The sequence below is a fragment of the Rhinolophus sinicus genome, chromosome 13 (genome assembly GCF_057876585.1).
Source record: "Rhinolophus sinicus isolate RSI-liver-muscle chromosome 13, RSI-T2T, whole genome shotgun sequence".
Classification (NCBI taxonomy): Eukaryota; Metazoa; Chordata; class Mammalia; order Chiroptera; family Rhinolophidae; genus Rhinolophus; species Rhinolophus sinicus.
Genome location: NC_142513.1, coordinates 16,130,917 through 16,143,244, shown reverse-complemented (window position 1 = coordinate 16,143,244; position 12,328 = coordinate 16,130,917). Strand labels below are relative to the sequence as shown.

Here is a 12,328-nt window from a genome sequence, read left to right as displayed (position 1 = left end):
CCTAATTATGAGCATGAAGAACTGAGGCTAAGGCCGTTTCTTTCATTTGTGTGCTGTGGAAGGGCGAGCAACAGACGTGGGGTTTGGCTTGAGACCAGAAGTCGACAAGAGGCCATCTCAGCCTTGAACATCCAAATCACATCCATAGGCAGAATGGAAGTGGCCTGGGAGAGCAGTCACTGGGGAAAAGCAGACTGAGGGTGACAGACCCCACTTCTCCTCGTCACAGCAGCACGACGCTAGATCTGGCAGGAAGGGTCTGAGATGCCAGGGCCAGGACATCACCCACTTTCTGCTTCAGCACCACAGAGCCCTTTGAAGGGTCATTCCATCCGTTCAGCATGTAATTTATTGGGTTTAGACTAGATGCCAGGTTTGGGCTGGGGTTTTGCAATTAAGAAAGGAATAAATCATCATCCCTGCCATCAGAGGGAGAGACAGACATGGAAACAAATAACTAAAAATAAACTATGACCAGTAGTATGACAGAGGAATGGGCAAGAAGATATTGGAGTAGAGAAAACAGAAGAAGCACCTCTGTCTATGGATTTGTGAAGGCTGAGGAAACAGCCTCTCCATTGGACCATCCCTAGCCCACCCTCCCAAAAAAAAAACAAGTACAAATTTCCCAGGAGGACATAGCGGGAAGGGTGTTCTAGGCAGAAGGAACAGCATATGCAGGGCATGGAGTCATGAAAAGCTTCCACAAATCTTAGGAAGAGAAAGACATTCTGGTGATTGAAGCATAAGCTAAGTATATCTTAAATGGATTGGAATGTATGGTCTTGCCTTTTGCATTTAAAAGAGACATGGGTTAGACATTTATATAATTTATGACTAATGTAAAGTAATATTGCATATCAACTATAATTGCAAAATAAAATAATAATTAATCAATAAATAAACAGTGAAAAAATGAAAGACACATGGAAGAGACCCAAAAAAGTTAGACAGGAACAGAGTTACTGATTGTTATGGGGATATTCTGTTTTGTTTGTTCAAGCTGAAAATAGAAATTATTCCTGAACTCCAATCTTTTTTGAGTTCTTTTAAAAATGTATTGCTTAAGCAATATTACACCAGCAAAACAGAAAACTCAAAATTAGGAAAGAATGATCCAGAATACTACCATCTTAATAACCACATGTTCATATCCCCATGTTCCTTCAAGGTTTCACTTTGACCAGCCCATCCCTCTCTCAGGGGACTCAATAAACGGAAACATGCCTGGACTGCATTCTAATCATGGCAAAACACCCCAGGGTCCCCTGAAGGAGACGCACGGAATTCCTGTCCCTGGAGAACTTCAACTAAAGGTTGATTACGTATAAACCCGTCTAAAAGAGGTCTGGCCATTGTCCACTCTTCAAGTTGTAGATTTCTAGAATATGGACAGTCAGTGTAAATCTCTAGCTCATAGATTTTTAAATCTTGGATCCCGAGACATGACCCTCCTAGACCCCTTGGGGTGAAAGTGTGGGTCCATGGAGGGTTCTCAGGAATCCAGGAGTCACCTGAAATTATATGCCGAACTTTTGCAAGTATCTGTGTGCATATTCCAGGGAGTGAATCCTCTACTCATCGGAGAGTTGGTGTGTGATTTAAGTCTGACTTCCTGTTTGGTTGTTTTCTATTTATTTCCCAGACCACACTGGATCAACGTGTTTCTGAACTTACTGTTCTGAAGATTGGGATCTGAACAAGGCTGACAAAAGATTGGTTCTCCGTGAAATACTGAGCTACTTCCTGTGCAGTCCTTCAAAAAGTCCCACTGTTTCTGCTTCCAAAACACATCTCCAATCTGTCACGTGTCTCCATCTCCATCATCTAACCCCCGGCCAGGCCACCATCATCGCCTCACCAGAACAAATGCAACAGACTTCAAGCAGATTTCTTTGGTTCCCTCTTTGCCCACTGTGATCTAATTTTCATAGAGTATCTTGGGTGACTTTTTTTGAATGAAGAAAATTATGTCAGCATCCTACTGAAAATTCTCCAGCAGTTTCTCATTTGCCGTCAAGGTAATCCAAGTTCCTTAGTGTGGCTCGTAAAGTCCTAGATAACCCATCTCCTTTCCATTTCTCTAACCTCATCTAATGCCGCCTTCCCTCTCACTCACTAGGATCCAACCGGGATGGACTTATTTCTGCTCCTGAACTTACCCAGCTACTTATTTCTCAAGGCCCACACCCATGCCGTCCTATCTTCTGGAACGGTCTTTCCCTTTCTTCAATGGTTAGCTCCTTGCCGTTACATAGAGAGATCTCAGCTTAAAAATATCTCCTCCACAGATAGATCTTTACTGACCATCCTATCTTGGTAGATTCCCACCCTCATCACATTTATTTATTTTTGTATTGTGAAGTCTCACTCATTTGTCACAATAGTTATTTTTAGGATGTATTTTATGCTTGTTTATTTTTTTCTGTTTTCTCAACAGGACTCTGAGCTCTGTGGAGACACAAGCATTGACCTTCTTCTTCACAGTCACATGCCAGTTCCTGACACACTATCTGCCACATAGTAGGTTAAATGGTTGGATGGATAGAGCACAAGATGAATGAGTGAGTGAAGAAAGAAGGAAAGGAAAGGAAAGGAAAGGAAAGGAAAGGAAAGGAAAGGAAAGGAAAGGAAAGGAAAGGAAAGGAAAGGAAAGGAAAGGAAAGGAAAGGAAAGGAAAGGAAAGGAAGAAAGAAAGAAAATGGGCCTTATAAGTGTCTTCATGCCCCGTCTTTGTGCATAAAACTAAAATTACCACCCCAGAATGTTACATTCTCAGATATGCTAGGATGGCAAAGGTTGCCAATGGGCATGTGAGTTAGTGAGAGTTGAGAAGGGTGTGCTGAGGACAATTAGAAGATGCCTGTAGATGGTATGCATACAATCCAACACACGTGATCCTCAAGGGCTTGGTGTGCCTAAGTTTAATTCAAGGCAACCTCCATAGCTTGGGAGACTGGAGGATGGGGGTGCGGGGAATGGGAGGAGGGTCTGCAGACTGAGTGTCTCATACTAAGGGTTTAGAAGGAAACTTGGGGAGGTCTTCAGGGGCATTTCCTTGATAAGCCTAAGAGTAGTTTTAGAAGAGCAAGAGAAGGGTGGAGGTGGAGTGAGGGTTGTGATGATCTGATATCCACCTAGGACTCCCCACAAATGGCACAGGGATGGGTAGGACACAGGGTCACCTTGACCTGTGCCAGCCTGACAAACCCGCACACCTCCCAGTGGAACAGAGGAGGATCTCCGCCTTTTATTCTTTACCTCCTCCCTGCCCATTCCTATCAATGCCAGGTTCAAAGCCCCAACTCTGCCTGTCTCTGGTTCCTGCCCCTACTTGTGAAAGCTGAAGGGCATGTTTGCATGAGGTGCCAGGCTCCCTTAGCCCCAGCGTGATAGGCTCCCACCTTTGGTTCTTTCACAAGATGGGAGGTTTCTGTAACCCAGACTCTGTTCCTTTGGTCTATCTTTGGCCTGAGGCCTGAAATCTAGTCAGGTCTGCTCAGCTCTGAAAGGAGGACTCTGGGGGCCAATTCCTGTTAACTTTTATAACTTTATATTTAGGGAGACAGTAGAGCTCACTAATTAAAACCATGGACTCTTGACCCATGGGTCATACCCTTAACTCAAACCCCAGTAACTCTACTGAAGTGACTTCTCTCTGAGCCTCAGTTTTCTGTCTATAAAATGGGTACACACCGTCCCTTCCTCATATAAGGATTAAGTGAGATAATGCCATTGGTGCTCCACCCAGCCCCTTGGAACTTTCAAGGAGCTCAAGTGGATTTCTAATTCTTACAACCTGGCATATGCCTGAGGGTCAGTCTGTTTCTTTGTGAAATTTGGCTATAGTTGTCGAAAGTTCATTATGTGCGTGGGTGTGCACGTGCACACAAGCACACAGAAGGCCAGAAGTGCTAAGGAATTACATCCCTAGGAGCAGACTTCAGCCAGTGACCTTGGCATCTGGTATATAAATATCCCAGTTCCCTGCCTCCCCAGAGGGGATGATTCTGTGTATTACACAGTGTCTCAGAGCTTCCCCACAGGTGTAAGCTCCAATCCCCCACTGTGATCGCTGGCTTGATACCACACTCTTAATTGCTGCCTTCATTTCCTTTATCATTCCCAATTTCCTGGTCTCTGTTCAACTTCCCAAATAAACTACTTGTACTGGGATCATGATCTTGGAGGTCTGCTTCTGGGAGAACCCACCCCAAGACAACATTCTCAGCATAGTGCCAGTTTCTTTACAAACCCTCCATATTAAATATCTCCATATTAAATATCTCCGTGGGAGAGACCTCACTCCGTGCCACCCAAACACACTGCTCATCAGAGTGAATAATCAGCCTGAGACTATAGCAAATCCCAGTCCTGTCCTCCAGACAGGTGACCTCCTTGTGCTGTGAGCTCAGGGCCTGCTGAGGGACCCACCAACTGCTCCTCCCTAGCACAACCCTCCAGCTTCCAGCAAAGCCGACTGCAGGTCTGTGAATAAACCTGCCTCTTCAGGTGAAGCAAGAAGCTCCCTGCCCTGCCCGGCCCTGGCTGGCCAGAACAGGTCTAGCCAGGTGTTCCTCTGGTCCAGGTGCCAATCAAAGACAAAGCCAGGGCACTTTGTCCAACACTTGGATTAAGAGCTTCCACGGGGCAGAGGTGATGCCTGTGAATCTGTCTATGAATCTCTCTTTGCCCCTTGTCCATTTGGCATCCTCAGAAGTCACTCCTTATAACTTTATCTCCAATAAAGAAAATTGCAGGAGGTATCACCACCAAAGACCCTTCAGTTTTGCAGGGAGGTTGCAAACTCGGAGCCCAGCCCAGCTATCCTGGAAGTGCATTCTTTATTCTCTCAACAAACCGTAAGGCTGCTTCTGGGCTGAGCACAGGCAGATACAGGCTCTGTAGAATCACGTAAGTTCTTGGCAAACTCCAGCCCCAGGTCTTTCGGATTCTCCAAGTGTTCATGGAAACTCGTTAAGCCAAAAAGCTCATTCTTGGCCACCATGAGTATTTCCAGCTATGAGCACAAGGACATTTCCATAGAATAAACACAAAGACTTAGATATAGAAAAACTTTGCAATTCTTCTATAGTCCGAAGACATCTTGGCTTTAATTCTGATTGTGAAAACACTCCTGACAGCAAACCCGCCTGAAACCTCCTTGCCACAACCTGATTCTAGATTCTCACTGGCCACGCATCCACTTGGTAAAGAGCATTCCTTGTCCATTTCTTTGTGCACCCTACAGCTTGGTAATATCATTTAAAGCAGATCCTATTTTACTCACATAAATTTAGCATCTAGGGCCCATTCAGCAATGCTCGAAGTATCATAGGATCGGTCGCCAACAGAGAATGCTCTGGAGTCACATTACCGGGCTTCAAATCCCTATGCTGCCTCTTCCTCGCTCTGAAATCGTGAGCAGGTTACTTAACCTCTCTGAAGCAGTTCTCAAGCACGGTCCCCAGTTGTTTGCCTCTTCTCCCACTGTGCTTTGGCGACTGTGTCTCCTCCCCACAAGTCTGAGCAAACTGGGGCCTGCTTGGACCTATATAGTTTAGAAGACGTGACTTCCAAGAATAGAGCATAAAAGGCCATGCAATTTCTGCCTGGCTCTCTAGCAACACTCACTCTTGGAATCCTGGGCCACCAAGTAGGAAGGCTGACAATCCTGAGGCCACCATGCTGGAGTGGCCATGGTAGATGCTCCAGTCTACAGCTCCAGCTGAGCTCAGCCTTTGCCCAACCCAGCCCAGGCACCAGACATGGGAGAAGAGAACTCATTTGTTTGGGTTCCTCCAGCCATTCGTGAAATTCCAGCCGATGCCCCAGGCATCACAGACCAGGGGGAAGCTGCCCTGCTGTGCCCTTTCCAAATTCCTGATCCACAAAATCTATGAGTTTACTAAAACGGATATTGTTTTATGCCATTAAGTTGTGTGATCGTTTGTTACGCAGCAATCGCTAAGCAGAACATTCCCTAATCCTCAGTTTCCTCATCTGTAAAGCCGTTCGTGGTGCCTGCCTGGTAGAGTTTTCACGAGCACTGGGTCACCATGCGTCTGGCACATTATTAGCATCCCCTTCACCGTTTCATTAAATTGAAGAACATGGGTGAGATATAGTTGATGAAAATCCCCCAATTGTGTGTGCGTGTGTGGGTGTGTGCAAACTGTTTTTTCTAATTAGGTGAATTGGAGATAGTTATGAAAAAGATGTTACAACAAAGTTGCCGACAGTGATTCGTGCTGTAAAAAGTGTTTATATGGATTAGGTCGACAGAACTGCCGTGTGAGATGGTGTCTGTGTGCATCTGTGACTTCCTGTTGGTTGCACACGCTCCGGTGCCATAAGCCTACAAACTGATTGACGTAGACATAACAAGAGGCAACGGGATCGTGCGGAAGCACACAGGCACACAGAGCGACGGCACGTGCGGAGAACCCAGAGTGGTAACTGACACTCCCATTAGGGAACACTTCATCATTCCCTTCCAAGCCTAAATGCTTTTATTTTCTCGTGCACAGATCGATACAGCTGGCAGGTAAGTGTCTGTCTGCCGCATCACAGCAGTGAGACCCTAGCGGGTCAGAGGACGTCCGCTCCTTGTGGGGGCCCTCAGGCCCAGCCACACCGAGCAGGTGTCTGAGATGCAGGCTAGACCACACTTGAGCACCAAGCCGTCAGCGTACAAAATCAGATCTGACCGAGACTGCGGAAGATAAATGAGCTGGAGTCCCCCAGCCCCAGATTTGGTCATCTCTTTATGAGCTCTGAAGGGCCTATTAGCAGCTCTGATGAGTACTGGGGGAGATAAAGTCAGCCTCGAACAACGTTAGCCGGCAGAATCAAATCACACCCAGTCCCCCAGGGAGAAGGAGACCGGCTGGCTTCCAGGAGCGGTAGGCAGCCTCTCAGCTCCCTCGCCCAGAAGGTTTATATGAACACTTAGTGAGGGGAAAAAAAAACAGTAAGCATTTTCTTTCCAGCAGAATCGTCGAAGAATTTCCTCATATATCTAATAGCTTCTCCTCGGGCAATTTGATGTCCCTGCTTAGACAGGTGTGCTCTCATTTTCTGCTCTCAGAGTCTCTACTTAGGAGGGGCTGTCACCATCTAGAGAGGCCAGCTGAAGTCAGCTCCTTTATCACCCTCGTGGAGGCCAGGGCCCTACCTCAGGCAGCCGTCAGGGTGGCAAAGCTGTGGGAGGGGGACAGGGAGCACAGTGCAGGGACTGGACCTCCGGCTCTTGGTCACTGGGAGACCATGGGCTACTAGCCCTCTCTGGCCACGGTTAATGCTTCAGTAAAATGGGGCAACTGGCTCCATTGTGATGTGGCTCTCATGAGGATTAAATGGAATCACATGTATACAGCTGAAAAGATGCTCATTGAAGGTTCTTCCTCATCCAGCGTTACAGACTGGGCTGAGAAAGGGACATCTGGAGGAGGCAAACAGCTACCCCAAGGGCTTCATCAGCCTATTACAAAGATGAAGATAATTAAATCTAGGGCAAGATTTGGGGAGAAAGAAACACCTTCCTGAAGAAACGAAAACTGCAGGCTAATTAATACATATGTTGCCCCTACCCCACATCCCGGGTCACATGCTATAGCCCAAAGAAGACTTAGGCATGAATCTTGATTACCAGCTGTGTGGCCATAGCCTGGTCACTTGCCCTCTCTGATCCTCAGTGTCTATCTCTGTAGAACAAGAACAATATTAATGTTTACACAATATTCATTCATAACAATGATAATATTTACATTGAAAGGCTGTTAGGAGGGAAGTATACAAAATATCTGACAGAGTAGCTGACACAGAGTTCACGCTCCATTAATATCAATTACCTTCTCCTTTCTTCTTTCGTTTCTGTCTGTGCAATGTGGACAATCCTGACTCTGGCAGCCTTCTTGCTCAGTTATCCCTCCCGCCCCCTATTATTCAGACATACATCTGTCACAATCTTCCTCACATCATATGTTGTGATTGTGGGTCTGTCCAATTCACCGATTTGATTGCGAGCTCCCTGAGGTCAGGGACTGTCTCTTATTGATTAAATAATGATTTCTTGAGAGATCTTAAATATTTGCCTTTTAAATCAAGAGACTGCTATATACCAAGCACCTTGCCGAGGAATAAGATAGAGCAGAGAATGAGACAGGCAGGGAACCTGTCCTCTTAGGGCTTAAGTTCAAAGAGCGAGGGAGACAGAAACCAAAACCAAAATACAAGTAAATAATAAGATAATTAAGGTCTGTGATGTGTCCTTCCAAGGATGGAAACCAAAGGATTGAGATGAGAGAAATAGAAGGAAGCAGCTTTTGGTGGGCAAAGCTTTCAGAGGAGGCACCATTCAAGGAGGGTGTCACATAAGACAGAAAGGATGACATCTGAGGGGCTCCCATTACAACATAAAGAATGAAGAAGTGTCTTTGCCAAAAGCCAAGAGGAGAGAATTTCTTCAGGCTGAGGGAACAGGATATGCAAAGATCCTGAGGCAGGGAAGAGCTTGGTGGCTCTTGGAGCTGAAAGGAAGTTATTGTACCCGGAGTGGAATAAACAGTTAAGCAGAGCTGCGTATGATAAACAGGAGGAAGGAAGAAGGTCACAGGGCTCAGTAGGACAAGGGAAGGTATTTAGATTAGAGGTCAGCAAACAATGGCCCACAGGCCAAGACTGGCCTGCTGTCTCCTATTATAAGTAAAGTTTTATTAGAACACAGCCACACCCATCCATCTACATATTGTCTACGGCTGTTTTCAAGCTGTAACGGCTGAGTTGAGCAGTTGCAACAGACACCTCATAGCCCACAAATCCTAAAATATACACTATCTTGCCCTTACAGAAAAAGTTTGCCAACCCCTAGCTTAGATATGCAAAATAAAGCCAGTTTGAAGGATTTTTAACTGAGGAGGGATGTGATCTGATTAGACACTCAGAACAGTGCCTAGCTCAGACTAGATTCTCAAATGCGCTTGTTGAATGAGTGAGTGGATACTTAGATGAATAACGCTTCATTATCCACAACCATATAATATTATCCCCTCCGGTAGCACAAATAATCGGGAGTTTTCGGGACTGAGTGGGAGCCCCCCATCCATCCAGGCAGACAGCGTTTTTCACAGCACTAACAGCTGACAGATACTTAGAAAATTGAATGTTTTATGCAGCTTCAGATTGGAAATAGCAGTGCGGTTTTCACCACAGGGAACCCTCTTAATGTAAATCCAACCCAATTACACACACGCAGGCAGGCGCCGAATTTGCAGCAAGACTGAGTTTTGCCCAGCAGCAAATGAGGCACAGCTAGGGAGAGGGAAGGAGGCCTGCTGGGGAGGATACAGGAGCTGCTGCAGGAGGCACCTCCGCCCTCAACACTGCTCTGTATGACTCATGTGTGGAGGGTGCTGGGCGGCTTAGGGCACCCAGGATAAAAGTGGCTTATGCAAATGCACGACAGGCTGCATTCTGCAATTGCAAAATCATGAATAGGGGAAATTGCTCCAAAACCATAACTAACTTTTGGCCCCTGAAGGCCATACCTCTGGCCAGTTACAGATGACCAAATCCTTAGAGAAACTTAGAGACTGGGACTTTTTGTTTTTTCCTAAATCAATGGCAATGAGCTTTGTGAGATACATGCAAGATTAGACATGTAGAATGATGGGTGTCCTCATGCTGAAGTAGATTGGACACAAGAATTGAGCAAATGAAACATCTGTGTTATGGTCAGGATCCCATATCATCACCAGCCATGTCGTCCCAATGAAGGTAGTGCCTCTCCGAGTGCTGGAAGGTCCCACCTTCAACATCCCCCACCCCCCGAAATATAGACATGCGGGACCTCGCCGCCACATGCTAAGTGTTCAGGGGTCCCCTGTGCTCTTAGGAGCTTGTATTAGTTTGCTAGGACTACCACAACAAACTACCACAAACTGGGTAAGCTTAAAACAATATAAATTTATTTTCTCACTGTTCTAGAGCCTAGAATTGTAAAATCAAAGTGCAAGAAAGGCCGTGCTTTCTCTCAAGACTCTGAGGGAGGATCTTCCTTCTCTTTTTCTAGCTTCCAGAGGTGGCTAGCAATCTCTGGTGTTCCTTCTTTTGTAGCTGCATCACTCCAATCTCTACCTCATTGTCACATGACCTTTTCCCTGTAGGTCTCTGTCCAAATGTCCCTCTTCTTACAAGGATACCAGTCATTGAGTTAGGGTCTACCGTAATGCAGTACAACCTCATCTGAACTTGATTATTTCTTTAAAGACCCTATTTCCTAATAATGTCAAATTCACAAGTTCCTGGGGTTAGGATTTGCACATATGTTCTTGGGAGACACAATTCTACCTATGAGAGAGCTGTAAGTAGAGGTCCAGTGGAAGGATCCTATGGAAAGAAGAACCCATCACGTGGAATAGGCATTATTCTCACTGCCTAGAGAGCTTTGTGAGATACATGCAAGATTAGACATGGAGAAAGTACTCACATTCCCACTTGTGTGAAAGCAATGGGCATGGGTAATCTCAAGTGTCAAGAAAACCAGACCAGAACTCAGAAGGCTGGGTCTCCAACCCAACACAGATGTGGGCACCCAAATTGCCCACTGCTCACAAGTCCTTTTCTCAGTCCTGTCTCCCACCACCTCCCCAGACAACGCCTCGCTCTCCATCTCTGGCATTCAGACTCTGCCCTCGTCTCTCCTCACCCCAGCCTATCTGCCTCTCACCCACATCAAAGGCCAAGTCTCTGTGTTCCTTCTGTAGTCTTTGGTGACCCACGGAAGAGCCAGACGATGTTCAAAACAACAGCCCAAACTGGTTCCCCTTCATCAAAAGTAAGAAGGGCTCCAGCATTCTTTTCACATCGCAACAATAAAAATAATAATAAACACTGATTGATCCGCCTTGCTGGAGTGAAGCTATTTTTTCTGCCGTCATAGAAATAGCATCGTTCTGCCCCGGACATGCTTGATTGACGACTTCTCGTGCAACACAGAAAACAGTGAGAGTCAGAGCACAGCGACCGGAAGTTCCTCGGCCCTGCACACCTTTGGCAAGCAGGGGGGGGGGGGGGGCACCTAACCTCTGAAATGTTGTACAGGCACATGGCACCCTGAAAGGCCAGTACCCTAATGTGAAATGGAAACTTCCACTCAAAGCTAAGGGATCGAAAAAAGAAGAAGCCACCAGCATCAGCATGTCTCAAACTGCAATGTTCCCACTGATCACCTAGGGATCTTGTTAAAATGCACTTTCTGATTCAGTAGGTCAGCTGGGGCCCAAGAGTCTGCCTTTCTAACAAGGTCCTAGACGGCGATGATGACGACGACGATGATGATGGTCCCCTGACCACCCCTGGAGTACTGAGGGTCTACATGAGCCCCTTGGAAACAGATGTTCTTTGTACAACTGCTCGCCATGAAGTACGTGTGTTCAGCCAGGAGAAAGGCGATCGTCACGCCAGCCCTTCTTAGTCAATACAGGAAATTATCCAAGAAAAATGGAAAAGTACTCCCCGGCCCCCAGGAGATGCTAGAAAGCTACCTTCCTCTTAAATGACAAGTAAGGGATTGTAAATATGTTTTCTTTAACCCATGCCAACCAAGTTTCTGCCACTATATATATCTTCATAAAATCCTATGGTTCTAGGAGAAATAAGGATTTTGTAATTTCACAACCTGATAATGGCAGGAAACGGGAGGAAGTTTTCACGTTGAGATTTATGTACATGCAGTTGCCTTTAACCTTCACTGGGACCCAGCAGGAAAGGTGAAGAAACTGAGGCCCAGGAAAGCTAAATCCAAAACTGGCTCTAAGTGCCAAAATTATTTCACTGGAACGTGTTGACCCTCCTGGTCTCTCATTGGTTTCCCTCATCAATGCACAGGCTTGGTTTCTCCCTGTGGGGACCCAATGTAATGTCAGACATGAGCAAGTTTGCACCCCTAATCTCCCCAAACCTCAGCTTGCCCACACTAATTAAAACTGGGCTTCACTTCACAGAGCCGATGGAAGAATCACCCGTAGGGGAAATTGCCTTGCATGGACCCCACCAAAGGGGACACTTAATGGCTATCCCTCTCCCTCCAAGCCCGCCACCCCCCATCATAAAGGAAGAAGGAAGGAAAGGGCAGGAGCCCAAAATTGCTGGTCCTGGGGTCCCCAAAATCCACTGCCAGCTCATTTCCTGCATGTGCTAACTTCCTCCCCAGGGAACCCAGTTACAAGGCTTCTCACCCTGACAGCTAGGCAGGGAGTGGCCAGGGCTAAAATGAAATCATGACTAACTTCTGAATAAACCATGGGGATGCTGGGATTCAGAGCTC

The 12,328-nt window shown here is 46.3% G+C and overlaps 1 long non-coding RNA gene across 7 annotated transcripts in view; it reads right to left on the bottom strand.

Annotated features, from left to right (window-relative positions):
• Positions 1-12,328, bottom strand: part of LOC109456686 (uncharacterized) — a 97,389-nt gene that overhangs the window by 9,605 nt on the left and 75,456 nt on the right. The gene's annotated exons all lie outside the window — the stretch shown is intronic.